Source organism: Fringilla coelebs (assembly GCF_963513975.1).
Source record: "Fringilla coelebs genome assembly, chromosome: 18".
NCBI classification, from domain to species: domain Eukaryota; kingdom Metazoa; phylum Chordata; class Aves; order Passeriformes; family Fringillidae; genus Fringilla; species Fringilla coelebs.
The window spans coordinates 3,218,218-3,234,601 of record NC_140044.1 but is presented as its reverse complement, the minus strand read 5'-3'; positions in this window follow the sequence as shown (position 1 = coordinate 3,234,601).

Here is a 16,384-nt window from a genome sequence, read left to right as displayed (position 1 = left end):
GCTGGTTCAGATCTGCTCTCCAGGCTCTGCAGTCAGGTTCACCCCCAATCAATATCTGCCTTCACAGTGAGCTGTGTCCTGCTGGCTAGAGGGTCCTTCCAGGATCCACTTCCAGGGCAGAGCAGGCATTAAATTAACCCCAGGGTAGAAGATCCTCCTCTGCTTTCATCCCTGACACCATCCTCCTCACTCTGCTTCTTCCCCCAGGTTTCTCAGTGGGTGCCGAGCAGTCCTTGAATCTTTTCATCCATCTAATTTTGTTTTACTCAGTCTGAGCAGCCTTCACAAGACAAAATTGTAATCTTTCCAATTTCAGTCCCTGTGTGCTCAGCAGCCCCAGCAGAGCACTGGTAGCATTTGACTAAGACCAATGTTCTCTATGTGAACTCAGAGTCCGTGTCTTATTTAATTTTGTCTTTTTCAATTAAGTTTTGCCTGTCCTTCCACTGCTGTTTTGAGCACTGTTTAGCCCTAATGTTGAATAAACATGCATTTCTAAGTGTTTTATTTATTTCAGCTGCATATCTCACACATTCTTTCAAAGACAAAAATAACATTTGGTTTCATGGTTTTGATTTTTTCTGTAACTTTTGTCGCTACAGAAATGTTGATGGTTTGGTTCAATTATCACCATATCAGTATTTTCACATATTTGGAATGGGAAGGGAGGAGGACAGAAAAACAGGCAGTGAAGGCACTGAGCACTGCTACAAGTAAAGCTAACAGAAGGAAAGTGAAATAACATGGGATATTATCACAATTTTTTTCAAAAATGCTTTCTGAAGTTATCTGTATATTTTAAGTTTCCCACAGTGATACACTTCAAGTTTTTAAAACAACACAAACATTTGCCTTGGCTAACAGCCTAGTGTAAAGAATAAAAATTATCAACACAACTAAATGGCTTAAAAAGACAAGGTATTGTCCCTGAGGAGAAGCAGAGAATGTAAAAGTAATCTGTACAGGCACAATGCTATTCTCGTGTGGCCAGCAAAAACAAATGGGCTGAGTCAGTTGTCTCCCTTAAATGAAGATATTTTGTTCTTTAACTGTCCATCATCTCTCTAGGATGCACATGTACCATCTGACTGGGCTACTTTGAGTACAATTAATATTTGTTCTCTGCCTCATACGTGCTCTTTTGGTAATGACAGGACATTTATTTATTGCTCTTCATCAAGAATTAATAAAGAAGCCAGAGGAACTATAGATCTCATGATTCCCTGGCAGAGAGTTGTGAGCAGGTTGTCTGAACTCTACAACCCTGAAAAGGTCATTTTTTTTCATGCTTTGGTCCTTACTGCATTCACAAAGGTCATTGAAGTCCATTTTTTTCCATCTTTATTGTTTGTTCTGCAGCCTTTTTTTTTGGTGGAAAACAGAAAATAAGTGCAAACCACTGCTGCACTGAATTATTTGGCAGCTTTTTAAAGCTGCCCAGAAACCATTGTGAAAACTTCTCTAATCAGATAGTGACTGATATACAGTGAGTGCCGATAGAAGTGTTTGAAAATAAAATGCAGGGTGCTATAAACCAGCTTTACTAGATAGTAAATAGCATTTCAAATATGCAAGGAAATCACATTCCAGCCCTGCTTTTTCCCTCCAGGATCTGTTCTTGCTGTGGGAAGTCCTCTCCATATGAGAATTTAGGCTCCCTGCACAGCTTTCAGAGGAGATGGGAAGAGAGAGACCGACTTGGGTTTCCCATCAGCCTCATCAGTCCCTGAGCACTGAAAAGCCCCCAAAGAGCAGCAGTGTCCTGGGTAGGACGGGGAGCATCCTGTCCCTCGTGCTGCTGCTGTCCTTGTGCGCTCACAGAAAATGGGACAGAGAGCCTGGCCTCGCTGTGCTTGGTGCCCAGCCCGTGTGATCCTGGCTCTACCTCCTCAGCTCTTGGCCTGACAAATACCAAGTGATCTGAGAGAGCTTGGTCCTAATGAAAGATGAGTGTGTGGACTCACTGTCAAAGGTCTTGAGAGAGGCTGCCAAAAGGGAAAAACCCAAACCAATATACACAATACAAAATCAATGTCTGACCAAAATGAAGCTGTGAGAGTGACCCTGCTAATGAAAAGAAATTGTTTGCACGGAGTTATAGATGAGTGAATGACCAGTCAGGGGAAAATACTATTTTCCTGGGAAAGCTTAACATTTGAATAAGGAAAAAAGACTGCTGCTTATCTGTGGCAGATTACTGTGCCCTATTGAAAACACTGCCCTGAATTTTTCTCTCCCTCTTTCTGAAGCTGTTCTTTTTCAGATCAGGCAAAAGGGAAACAAATGTGTAATTGTCTCATACATAATCTCTAATCTCAGTTTCGGCACAAATGTGGAGCAGCCCTTAACAGAGGGAGAGAAAAATGTGCTTGTTTGGAATGAATGTTTGGTTGTCTCTGAGCACAGACACTGTGACATACTGTTCACATCTTGGGCAATGGATCCATGTGACTTTTAACTTGTTCATAACACTGCCTTTAATGGGTTTTAGCCAGAAATGAAAATGTATGGGGTCATCTTAGAGACTGGAGCATTAAAAAAAGAGAACAAATGCTATGGGATTTTTTCAAGGAGATGCAGGGAGTGACTGTAAAGTGCAGGCGTAGGTACGAGTTCATCAAGGTACGGGTGCTCATTTCTGTCTATACCACATGAAAAAATCAATTTAATTTAATGAGAATACTCTAAGCTTCAAAATGGAAACATGCTGAAGTACCTTCCTGGGGTATTAAACAGCCACCCCAATGTTGTCTGTGTCACCAGTGTCAAAGTCAGTCTATTTGATGAGTTTTGCCCTCTTAGTGTGAAATCACATGTGGTTTGCAGCAGAATTTTGTGAGTGCCTTTGAATGCAAAATCCGAGCTGGAGATGTGTGGATGAAAGGCTCTGTATAAATGTCAGCCTTTATTATTGTTACAAATTTCCGGCTTCTGTTATTAAGACGTTTTATATGGATCTTTGCGTGTCTCTCCGTCTGTGAGTTTGGATTAAATGCCTGCCACAAATCTCCCTGGCATCCCGTGGAGGGGATTGCTTTAACTTGGTGCTCTTCTAACCTTTCCTTCTGTTCAGGGAATAAACCTGCTTTAAAAAAATGACCTCATAAAAATGGAGTAAACTCTGAGCTCTTTGTTTTCCTCAGGTCTAACCTCCAGGAAGACTATAAATTCATTTATTCCATAAAACACAAAGAAGTAAATCTTCAGCATAATGTGTGGGGAATTAGCCACTTAACTCCCATTAACATTAATGGGAACTGAATATTTATTTGCCCCACAGCACATAAATCGTTGCCTTGTAACTTCTACAGTTTCTAACTAAAATGTTTCCATTGTTCTAAGGATCATGGTTATCCTGCTGGAGTGTTTACTGGGTTGTCAGGCTGTGGAGATATATTGGATGTTTCAGTCCTTTTCCTTCAAGTAAGCTGTAAAAGGCATTGGGGCTCTGTAATGTGAACTCTGTGAAACCTCTGTGTGATAAGCTCAGATGATTCAAACCTCCTCTGCTTGGTGCTGGTCCCGTGGTTCCTGCTGGGAGCAGGAATCATTTGACAGGAATAAACTGCTGTGACTGATGGGCTTTTGGTCTGTGCCTGGGGTGAAGGATGGATGGGGCTGAGGCTTTTGGTGCTCTGCCACGAGTCTTCACCTCTTCTACAATCTGTATTTCTTCATTTCTTCCTCCAAGCCTGTGTTCTCATTGTATGAGAGTTACGCTCTCAGCTCTTTCTTCTCTAGTTAAAGTGAAGATCAGGCAAATCTATCAAGCCCCAAATAAGCCTGCTTTGAGGAGATCTCTTGTCTCTCCCCTGGAGGGAGGTGAAGGGGCCACAGCTCAGTGAGACCTATTGGAGGCTCCACAGTGTTTATGTGTATTTACCTGGAAGACACTGAGTCTCTCTCAGGATGGATGAGCCAGTAGAGCCTCACAAATACATGAATATGAAATCTGCCACTCACTGGCTGAAATCCAGGCTCTGTTTTACTCCATGGCAAAACTTCCCATGACTTCAGCACACCAGGTTTAAGTAGTGCATGAAACTAGTTTTCCCTGAAGCATTCCATAGAAACCTATTGCTCTTCTGTGTGGTTTATTTGAATCACTCTGAGGAAGTTAATAAATCCTCCAAATTTCTGGTTAAAAGTAAATAAGTAACAATGGAAGCAGAAAAACTCCATCTTACCTCCTATCGATTTATGAAGTATTTTACAAATAAAGCCTTCCTCTGCACCCAAGTGCATTGGGCAAAAGGCAAAAGGCTTAAACTAAAGCTGGAGAGTTTTAGGCAAAACATCAGAAAAGGCTTCCCAGGGGTGAGGGTTGGGAAGCACAGCTGCAGACTGTGCAGGCTGCTGTCTCCAGGAGCAGGCTAGACAAATAGTGGAGAGGGACCTAGGTGGTCTTGTTGAAGAGGAAAAGAAGGGTTATTTCTTTATACACTCCCTTTCAGCTCTGCCACTCTGCTGGAGCAAGAGGGGATGCATGGATTTTTAAAGTTGTTGGATCGAGTCCGTTTAGTTCTGTCAGACTTTTCAATGAACCAGTAATATCATCTTCTGATCTCACCTGCCCCTGTTCTGTGTCCCTGAGATCTTGGGGAGTCCCAGGTGGTGGAGAGCCTGCCTTCCTTCCCTGTTCTCCACCTTTTGCAGGGAGCTGAGCACACATGAGCCCTGCACACTCCAGCAGTTCAGGACTCTCCTCTCATGGCAGTGAGACACTCAGGCAGCCCTCAGCTGAGCTGTGTGCAGAAAGCTTTTTTAGCAGTGCCTCAACCTCTGGGTTTATTATCCAGACCAGCTCTCTCTCTGCACCTGTCAGGTTCCTCCTGAGACTGAAACGAGAGCAGTCTCCACGTCTGTTTTCACAGCTCCAAAGCAGAGACAGGCATTTGTGAGGAAACCATTAAGCAATGCTACACCATTTGTTGTGGATCCATTTTCTTTCCTGAAGCCAAAGTATTTGTTTTCAAGGTTTAGGGAACAGGATTCTGGTGTGACTTAGGCCAATATAAACGCACAGGACCCCTCCAGGCAATGAGTACAAACATTTTTGATTCACACACTTTGCTGCACTCGAGGCACAGGGATGAGAACCATCTCTGTCTCAGAGACTGGCTGCAGGGGTAGGCTCAGGGACAGGGCATCAAGTTGTTGCTATTATTAGGTTTTCAAAGCACCATAATCATAAACAATGGGAAAACAGGAAGCCTCACCTGCAACATGCTACTGGCATGTTGAGCACATCTCTGAAGCCAGCTCTGATTTCAGGTTTAGCTCCTGTGAAAAATGTTTAATCAGGAAATCTTTACTCAAGCTTAATTTAGTTTTCTGTTTTCTTAAATGTGGCACTATTCATCAAAATCTTTGAAAATATCAAATCATTTTTAGATGTGAACACATGAGATTAATATAGGCCTCACTGTACCTCACACTTAGCATATTCCTTCCTGAATGAGCCATTAGCAGACTCCGCACTGGGCGTCAGTTACTGAATGTAAATATCTGAAACAAAAGCTGCTTAACAACGTTCAGAACCTCCTCTCAAGAAAGGAGGATAGGAAATGATCAAAGAGAGCAGAAAACTAGAGAGGAAATTGCAATTACACAATCTGAAGTTAAGTGTTTCCTACGGAAAAGAACGTGGTGCCTTTAATCATGAGAGATGAAATTCCCATTAACTGTTTTCTGTCACCCACATTACAGTGCCACAAAGGTCTCATCCAGCACAGCCATCACAGGAGACACTTCCAGCTGCATTGATCAGGATCCATTGGCACCATCCATGTCCTTGAGGAAAGGAGTCTCCAGCTGGACTGAGCCACCAGAGCATCTCCCTGGAGCAGCCAGGCTCACGTGGACCCCTGATTTATACAAGCTGGGTCTGTCCTGGCTGAGGGTGGCACGGCCACAGCAGCTCTGTGGCACTGTAGGACACAGATACAGTGTTGGGCAATGCCATGGACCAGTCAGGATGATTTATACTCAACCATGTTTAGAGAGGCAAATGCATGTGTCAGATAAACCCATATTTATCTCTTTTTTTCCCCCTTCTTTTTGTTCTAAAGTGCTGGAGGGGTTTCCAGCAATAGATAAAATCATTTTCACAAAACTGAAATGCAAAATTTGTTCCAGAGCTTGTTAGGTCCTGAAATCTGTAGGTGGGGTTGGGAAAATGGCATTCCCAGCTCTTCCCCAACAACAAAGCTATTAGAGCCTTGATAAATGTTATCCAGTGCTGCTGTTTGTGCCATATTCCCAGCAGCAAATGCAAGCATCTTCAGGATCCAACAGGCTCCCAAGGATAAGCCTAGTAATTCAACTAAAAATAAATATAATTAACCCATAAAAAGAAAAATGTCTGTAAGATTATCATCCTTGCAGCTGGTTGGAATGTGCTTGGGAAATATTTTTGTAGCTAGTTGCAAATCAAATATGTTTTACATGGAGACAGTGTTGCCAAAATAACACAAAACAGATTTATTAAATAAAAGATGTAAATGGAAAAAAAGATTAAAAAATGGAAAAAATATTTTCACATGTTTGGACAAGTTGCTCATAAATATTCTTTCCTTCTCTTAGAATCAAGGAGTTGGTTTCTGGCCTAAGGTTGTGTTTGGTAACCTGTCAGACTGCAACCTGCGAGAGTGAATAGCAAACATCAGATGAGTGATCCAAGGGATTTACTCCTTTTTAATGGCTAATCCTTCGTTCTTATGATGTTTTAATAATTCATGACCTTTATAATAATCCATCCCCTCCTAAAATTTCCATTGCTGGGAATTTGTTCAGATTAACTACCAGATATATTGAATAAAGTGCCTAAATCATGTTGTCTTGTCTCTGTTACGTGGCTGGCTAAGTGAGGCTTTCCAATCAGGACAGTAATGAGCATCACACAGAGAATATTCTATCGCCTCCCCCAGGTTCTTAAACAACTGCTCTTGGAGAATCAGTACTAATGGGTTTATAGCATTTCTGAAAAGTGAAAAAGTTTTCATGAATAGATCATCTAACATTGTCTGAAGAGTGATTAATTAATAATTTCATGTAACACCCACAAATAACTTGAAAAGAAAATGAGTCAGTGCTCAAATTCTGAAGGATAGAGCCTTGTGGCAGAGCATCTAATCTTCTTAAAGATTCCTTTCTCAGACTGCCATGAGATGCTGTCTGGACACACTCTCACTGATGTACCCAACAGATCAGTTCCTGTCTCTTCAGAACTAATTAATTCTCTTGACTTTCAGCAAAGGGAATGGTGGCACTAAACACCTCTTAGGAGCTATCAAAGCCCTCACAGGTCTGGGCTCCTCAGCAGGGCCTGTAATTAGTGATCCCACTGATGCATTTGTTACACTATCACCTCGAAAGCTTCCAGTGTTTACCTGCCAGATAAATTTCCCGGTGTCCAGTATATTGAGTTATTTGCTTGCTGAGAGTTCAGGGTTGTGGGGAAGTGAACACATCAGGCAAAGTTTGATTGCACAAAACCGCCAAAGAAAAAACAAACTATTGTCAGGTTTGCTGGGCAGCTGAATGGGAATCTGAGAGGGAATTCATTAAAAATCATGTCACATACACCTAGTGCAGAGCCACGACCGGCAATTGGCTTTGCTGGAACTAAAAGGCTGAGCCCAAACTTTTCTGGAAAACTCCCTAAGGCCATTTCATTTACAAAAAGACCAAGCTTTTGAGAGCATATAATTATCCTTCATCCCTGCCATCTTATCCTGCATTAAATTTAATTGCTCACAAAACTTGGCAACATTCTCAAATCCATTTAAAGAAATTAAGTGGTTCTGTCATTTTTTAGTACTCTTGATATGAAAGTGTTTCAACTTTCACTCTTCTGAAAGTGACAAGAACCTCTGCCTCCTCCCCTTCCCCCAAAATATACATTCTTCCTGAGAGCACTGAGCTCAGAGGGAACAGATGGGCTAAAAATAGTTGATTTTGGCCAAGACTATCAAAAGTCATCAGTGATTTTCAGTGCCTCTATTTTTAGAGGTGAGTGCTGACCACTTACTGGAAATCACATTCCTTCAAGCTTGCAGAGCTGGGCACCCAAGTCTGGCTCTGTTATTTCCAAAGTAACAGGTCATCAGCATCAGGGCTGTGATGGAGTCACCCCCTGTGCCTTGTTCTGCTGTCCCAGCACAGGAGAAGCTCCCCAGCGCTGCTGAGCACAGGGCTGACCCACTGAGCCCCTGACTATGAATGCGCCCAATGCCATTTGAATTTCCTCTCCACCCTTCACTGTCAGTTGGTAGAGTCAAACCTGTCACCTGCAAATGAGACTCCTAAAAATAGGAACCAAAGGGTGTCCCCAAGGCACTTCTTATCCTTGCCCAGTCTTTGCTGCTGGCACCTGTACTAGTTCTTTCAATCTTACATAAAAACTGTTTTGATATTTACCTGCCTAGTATATAAAGGTGCTTTTTTTTTACAGGTCATGAAGGGGACAAGGTGTTTAAATATATTTCAAAGATAAAAGATGAAAGATCCTTACTCCTTTCCATAAATGCAGTGAGAAAAACGATGTCAGCACAATTAGAGATGGGGTGAAAATTTTGAGCTCACTGAGTGAGTATCTGTTAACATTGGCCTTTTGTCTACAGGTCTCTTTTCAGCTGTGAAATGCTGTTAATCCATCATGAAGTCTTGTCATGTGCCTGCTAATTATATGTTTTGTTGCTCTTCAAATGGAAACATGAATTTGGGTTTGGGGTAGTAGGGGAAATTCCTGATGATCAAGCAAAAATATACTAACGGCACATGTGACGATTAAACCCCTAATTAGGTTTTGTAAGAGGAATATTTTCAAACATTCTGAGCACCTACAGCTTCTATTTGCAGTGTTATGTGCTGAACTCCACTGGACCCAGCACAGCACTACATTAAATAAATGTCACATTTTATGTACAGTGTGAAAGACAATTATCTGTGAAGCAAAGGTCAATGAAGTCAGATTTTCTGCTGTGTTTAATGGTGATAAACATCTCGAGAGAGAATGTGAGCATCTCCAAATACGGGGTTCCAATGTTAATATAGACCCTTATCGCTTTATAAACGATCTGTGTCCTGACACGGGAAGTGAGCTTCAGTCCCCGATGAATTACGAATGAGTGACTCCCTAATATAAATAAAAGCAGGAGGATGGGCCCTGTGATCAGACTGAGCACAAGAGCAGGAAATAGGAGCCAGGGATTTATCTCAGCTTTGGAGAGGGAGCAGCTTTGGAGTCTGGTCCAAAGCTCTGGTAATTAAGTGGGAGTCATTCCAGCCCTATCAGAGGACTTTATCACTCTTTATTAGGGCTACCATATGTCCACTTTTTTTCTTACATTTGTCTTCTTTTTCTGCCCCCAAGATCTTTTCCCTGGGTTTCTGAAAGGTGCAGCTCACACCCAGGTGTCTCCAAACCCTGAAGTGCACATGTGTGTGTGTGTGTGTAGGTGTGCATTTGGTTTGCCCCAGTGGGCAGATGTTGAAAGTCAATGGATGAATGGGGAGATGATGGAGGGTCAGGGTATCCTGGGCTGGCAGAAGGACCTGTGCTGGGAAGGCTGATAATGGGGGAAAAGGGGGATTTTGGAGTGAGGAAATGAGGAAGGAAAAAGGCAGTCAGGGAGGGATATGTGAGAAAATATTTCTTTGGAATAGGAGGCTCTGTGAGGCAAAGAAGGATATAGGGTGGGGTCCTGGGGTCATTGCCTTGCCATTTAAGGGTGGATTTGAGGGTGGATTCCCACAGACTTATCTAAGCTTCATGTCAACTTCTCTGCCCTTGTGTGCTGCCAGTGCCTGCCTGGACTGGGTGAGATGGTGGCTCTACTTGTGGCCTTGGAAATGTCACAAACTTCCCTGCTTCAATGCCCTTCCTGTCCAGGTGAGCCTTAGGTGGCTTCACCTGGTTCTGGATTCACCCCAGCTGGCTCACAGCCACTTCTCCCACTCTCTGCCCCCAGATGTGTCTCTCCTCTCCTGCACTTTGAGTTTCAGACAAGACATCCTGTGACTTCATCCCTCCTCAAGGATTTCCACAGTGTCCTGGTTGCAGCTGAACTCCAAAAGCACACGTCTGGAGCTGGGGCTATTCTTTCCCCTGACAAATTTTTCAGACCTCACACCTCTACAGCTAAACAAATGTAATCCAAGCATCAGATCATAAAATTTTGGAAAAAAATTATTTGAACTGCTGGCATGGCATCTAGCAGTGCACTGGGGGCAGCTCTCCTTTCACATGTCCCCTGAGGCAAGTAAAGCATTTCACTCCTGGTAACTGAGCTATAACTGTAGGTCTCAAGCAGCCCATGTTCCATGTTACAATGTGAGAAACCTGAGGGCTTTTGCTTTTTGTGCAGGAGATTATCAAAGCACCTTTAAAAGGAGCCAGATTTCCTGCCTCACCTTTCCTCTCCCCTTGCTCCCACATTCACTCCTTGAGAAACAAAAAGGTGTCAAACTTTCTTCCACACGTCCAAATGAGCCACACTGCCTGGAAAGTGGGGAGCAAAGGCTTTGGCCTCCTGAAGGCTCTTTGCTGGCAGCTCACAGGCAGGCAGCAGCTCTCTGGTGCAGTTACAGTAATACAGGGACAAAGGCAGCTGATAACCACGGGCACACAAGTTTATTTCCTCAACCTGCTTCCACTCTGTCTCTACCAAACCCAACATGCTGCAGCAAAAAAGTCCCTTCGTGTTTTAGGGAAAAGAATGTGATTTTGCAATTCACTGTTCTGCTTTTTCCTCTGTGGTCCACAATTGGCTTTGAAGGAGTAAAAGCTCAGAGAAGTCAGGATAAGACATATAGGGCTGATCCTCAATCCTCACCCAGGTCTCTCAATTACCTGAACTGGTATTAATTAACTATGAGAAACTGTTTATAAAAAGAAAATTTTGCCTAGTCCTTGCAAATGACCATAGGTGTCTCAGATGTGCCAGGACTGGCAGAGTGCTGGTGCCAGGGGTGTGCAGAAGGTGGTGGGTACCAAAGGGTCACCACACCACTCAAATGCCAGGGATAACAGAAATACCAACAGTTATCTTTTGTGAACAGGCAGGTGTCAACATTTGCTTTGTTTTGCAATGGAATGAAATTGAAAACTTCTGATGTTGTTGGGTTTTTTTTTTCCCCAGAAAAAAATAAGGTAATTGTTTTATTCTGGATGAATGCCTGAGGCACCAGGGTAAAGCATCCATCTCTCAGTGCAGAAACCAGTGATTCTCTGCTCCTTTATCCATTGTTTGGTGTATCAGGTGAAAGATTTTGCGCCATTCCATAAAAAAGACTTGAAAATAAGTTTCCACAGTGCAGGTGAGGGGCCTGGACACCAGATACTCTCCTGGATGATGAAGGCAGGAGAGACAGAAAGGGGTACACTCCTGCTCTGCCTCCTCGCTCGGCAGTTTCACACCTTGTCTGGAGTTAAATTTAGCAGAACAAATACATTTGCACAGAAAACCTTGGTTCTAATTAACTGCCATTTTCCAACAACACAAACCCCAATTCACTGAACACTTCCTGGTGGCTTGGATAGAACTGCCACTGGTTGATGGTGCTCCTGACACAAGGCAGGATCAGCCTCAGCACTGGAAGGATAAATAATCAATTTTCACATGCTGGAGGAACAAAACTGAAAGCTTTTGATGTGAAAAAGCACCTGAACAATCAAATGCTGACATTCATAGCTCTGGAAAATTCGACTCTGAGAGTGGGCACTGAGCTTGAAGGAGCAAAGAGAGGTCACATGTATTTTTTTGTGGGAAGACAGTGGCTGCACCTGCCAGTTCATCCTAAGAACTCTGCTGAGGCGGGAGGAAGGACCTTAAGAATGTGCCAGTTCTTTTCTGTGAGGTGGCTCTGTGCCACTGCAATTATGGAAGGAGGAAAACAGCAGTTTTGTGAATAAAGCTGGCAGCTGCCCAACACAGCCCCAAGAAATAACCGTACCTTGGAGAACCCTTCCTTTTTCTCTCTGGGCTGGGCCAAGCTCTTTAAAGGAGTTTAGCACTCATGTAAGCATCTTCAATTCAAGATGCTCATTACTGATAAAACCTATCCTGGTCCCTGAGCAGTCTCCAGCCTGTGCTGGTATGAAATGCCTTCGATGCTGGTGTGGGAGGTTTGCCTGCTTTAGACACTTCTTAATCTGTAACGAGTGAAAGTTGGTTTCAGCTCAGAAGCATTAGGTTTAAAAATACTTCTAGGGTTTAACAGTAACCATTATAGCTCTGGACAAGTTTATTATCCTATATGGTTGCTGAACAAGCTTAATCCTCAACCACAAAGGCTTCCTCTGGTACTTTTAATCAGGTTTCACATGGGAAAAAACCATCCTTGGATCAGTTCTGACCGCACTTCATTTTTGCTGTGGTTGGATGCAGTGGGACATTGTTTTCCCAATATGAGACAGCACACACAGAGCTCCTCAGCTCTGTGGCTCATGTTGGTTTAAAAGCACTGGTTCTGAGCCTGCCTGTGTCCTTACAATCCTCCTCAGGCCTCCCCTGGATTGCAGAGCTGTGCTTGAGTCTCTTTGCAGCCATCTTTGGGGTTACAAACTAAGCCCATACACTTTGAGCTCCTCTCCATCATGTAATTCAGCAAATTATTCTGTAGAGTGATGAGGCCATTTCCCACATCCCACACATCTCCTTACACTGGGGAAGTAAAGGAAAACACTGTAAAGGAGTAATAATCCCTCTTCATGCAGAGGCTGGAGGGAGAGGAACAGCCCTGCAGTTATTACTGAGTATTGGCAGCCTCCTGGTAACAGCAAAGCCTCCTCCAATGGGTGCACCAATAAATCAAATGCATGAACATTAACACCATGTGGTTCTTTAAAGTGGATCTTTGTTCATATGGTGAGAAGCTGTATTACCAAAGTTTTACAAACAGAAAGGACACACATTTAGTCTTCTGGAGTATGAGCTTCGGCTCATACTGAGCAAAAGCCAACATTACTTTTCTAATCAGTCCTAGTGGTTTTATCTATAGAAAAATAACAGGAAAAAGGATTCAACAAGGGCAGAGGAGTCATCAAGAAAAGAAGATGAAATGAGAAATAATGTGGAAAATTAGAAAGAGTCTGCTAGAAACAAAAGTTGCATCAAGGTTAAAGCAGAACTGCACCCAATAAAATGTGAGTTCTTGCAAACCCTTTTCTGCAATTATGGCAGAAAGGCTAACATGAAGAAGAACATTATGCAAAGAAAATAAATACCATAGAGAAAAAGAAAGGTGAATCTAGGCTAAGGCAATGTAAATAGCTTTCTGTTATACACACCCCTCCATGTCCTTCCTTCCTTCTGAAGAAAAGTATTACATTTTAAAGTCAATAGATGTGTTTATCCAAGTCACTCCTAGCTCACTTCACAAGGAAGGTTTTGGGGTTTTCACTTTTTGGTTCCAGACAAAGTAATTTTTCTTTGTCTTTTTTTTTTTCCTTTTAGAAAAATGCAATACATTTTTCATATTAACAAAACAAGAGATTGAAAGATTACTTTTGGCACTTCCATTCCATGACCCATTTGCTGCTTTTGTGAGGGAAAAAAGGCAGAAGATGGTCCCTGTTGAGACTGCAGCCCCTGCAAATACCAGGTTTTTTCCTTTGGAATATCTTTCCCCACATAATTTTTAAACCAAACTGCATCACATTGATTACAGAATTGCTGATGTGTCCAGATGAGGGGAGCAGTTATCTCCTTTGCTTTGGAGTCCCAGCTCTCACCATCCCCAGCCCTGGCCGACTGCTTTGCAGCTACTGCTGCCAGCAGGACTGTTTCCCCTTTGGTTTCCTCCCGAACATTTCCATCCAAAATATATTTTGCATTTTTATTGGTCGTCCCCAGACGTGTGGCCTTTCATCTCTTGGCATTGAATCCATATGTGGATCTCAGTGGGGCGTGCAGGCTGTGGCCGCTTCCCATGCCACACCTTCCACGCATCGCTGCCCACGTTCCAGGTCACATCCCATCCCCATCCCGTGTTTCACAACTTCAGCATCCTCTCCAGGCTCTGTCCTGCACACCATGCAGCTGCCCCAGACCCTCCCTTCCACACTCCTGCTACCACAGCACTGCAATGAGCCCCTCTGTGTTTTCCTTCCAGGAAATACCTCTCATTTACCTGGTGACCACTCCTGCCCAGTAACCCAAAATGTGAGTGGCCCCACTGGCACCCACAGTGGGGATGAAGCACCCTGGGGATGTTCAGTCACTTGGGAATTGTTCCAACCCCCACCAAAATCTGCAGAGATTTTGTTAAACTGTGTGGTTGGTGCTCTCCATCAGCTTCTCCACCCAGCAGCTGTGGGAAGGGGATCACAAAGGGCTAGAGGCAATGCCCAAGAGGCCCAACTTTCTCCACAGTGTGAATGACCTCTCCCAGGCTTTTCATTGGCCCTAAGCCAGCTCTTATGATCCATTCTGGCCAGGATTTTGGTTAAACAGTCAAACAAATTGAGGAGTGCTGGAGAGATGGCAGAGGTGAGGGAAGAGCTCAGCCTTGACGCTGTGCCTCGGATGTACCTGAGGCATGACAGAGTCTGGAAACACATAGGCCTGGCCCTGTGTTAGCATCTGCTCCTCCTGCCTGGCATCAGCTCCAGCTGATGTTGAGAGGGGTCCCATGTGTGTCTGGACAGAAGAGCTGCAGAGCCTGAAGCAAAGCCATGGTGTTCTCACCATCTCACAGCTGGCTCTTCCTCATGCACTACAAAGCAGAAAAATCCCTCCTGCTTGTTCTGGGTTGATTTTTTTCACAGATCCTGACACAGCAGGCAGCCTCAGAGCTGCCCCCAGAAAGGCTTGCTTCTCGGCTTGGATCGTGAATGAGTTGTCAAAGAAAATTATGCTGTAATCCTGGGAGATCCAATAAAACTGTCCCACAGGTTAGGGCCTTGCCAGTTGGAGGCAGTTCTTAATGCAGATTTCACTCTGCGTGTGTCACATTTGCTAATTTTCCATGAATGATTCCTGATTTTCAATCGACCTTGGTCTTTAGGTTCATAAAACTTTGTTCTGCATTGAAGTCTTTTGGCAATGTGAAGTTTTGCCTGAAATAAAGCAGGAAAGAGACATTCTGAAATATAAATACAGTCCAGTTTTGCACAGGGAGCAGCATTACTGTCAAATGGCACATTTTGTGCTGCTTCTACTGAATGAGGAGAGGTTCCTGTAGAGAAGGTGATAGGATTTAAGGAATACAGATTCAGCCTGTACTTCTGAAAGACTTTAGACTGTTTGTAAATGCTTTGGCACTCAACTTTTCCCTTGGAAATACAGTCTCTATTTTTCCTGTTGTGTTTCCTGTCGTTTTCAAAGGGGCCCAGTGGAATTGCTCTACAAGTCCCATGGAATAATCCATCTGTTCCAGTTTCATTAAATGCCTCACTGATGCCCTTTCCTGGGAGAGTAGATCATTCCCCCTGATCTCCAGTCTGGCCCTATTTACATGAGCTGACAGACTACCTGATGGAGCCATTATTCTCTTCTCACATATAGTCTAAACTATTTCCTCTTGCTGGGCACAGAGCAGTTTTAAATCAAGATGTCTTAGTTCATGGAGGTTAGGAACAGTCCTATAAAATGCCTTATTTCTTTCTTGCTTCTATGTAAATCTATTTTATTGGACAATTGGAAAACACAACACTTTGCTTGTGTGGATAACCCCCTATGTGCTTCCAAATACAATATACAGTGGTTTTTTTCAGAATAAGCTTTTCATGAAAGCCTGTTTTTCCCTGCATCCAGGCAAAGTTTTTGGAGAGCAACCTGCTCTCCTGCCTGAAATAACACCCAAACCCAGCCCTTGGCTTGGAACTCTGCACAAAAAGACATTTCAGGGCTGACATTCAGGTCATTTCGAGGTGGTTTGTGTGTGATTTAAGCCTGAGAATACAGGTTGGAGCAGTGCTGGAATCAATGGAAAAACCTCCAAGGGGTTTTAACAATTCTCTACCACCTGGCCTGCCTGGTAGAAGAAGGTGCCCAAGCAGAAATTAACCCATGAATCCCCTTTGCCCGTTGCTCTGCCAGGCAGCCTCTCATCCCTGCCATCCCCTCATCCCTCCCAAATGTGTTCTGGCAGGCAGAGTTTGTTCTGGCCAGGAATTGGGTTTACAGAGATTAAAGAGACGCTGTGTGGTGGGCAGCGAGCCTCGGCAAGCCGGCAGATAAAGGCGGCATTGGAGGCGGAATGGCACGGTGTGCACGGGGGCGCTGGGGGAATGGGCCAGCCAGGGACATGGGGGGAGGCTCCACATCCAGAATACACATGGATTAGTGATAAATACTCAGCCTCCACACTTGGAGCAAGAAGTGCTGGCCTGCTGGAAGCCCCTGTCCCTCCTATCGCAGGGCCTGGCTCCCTCTCG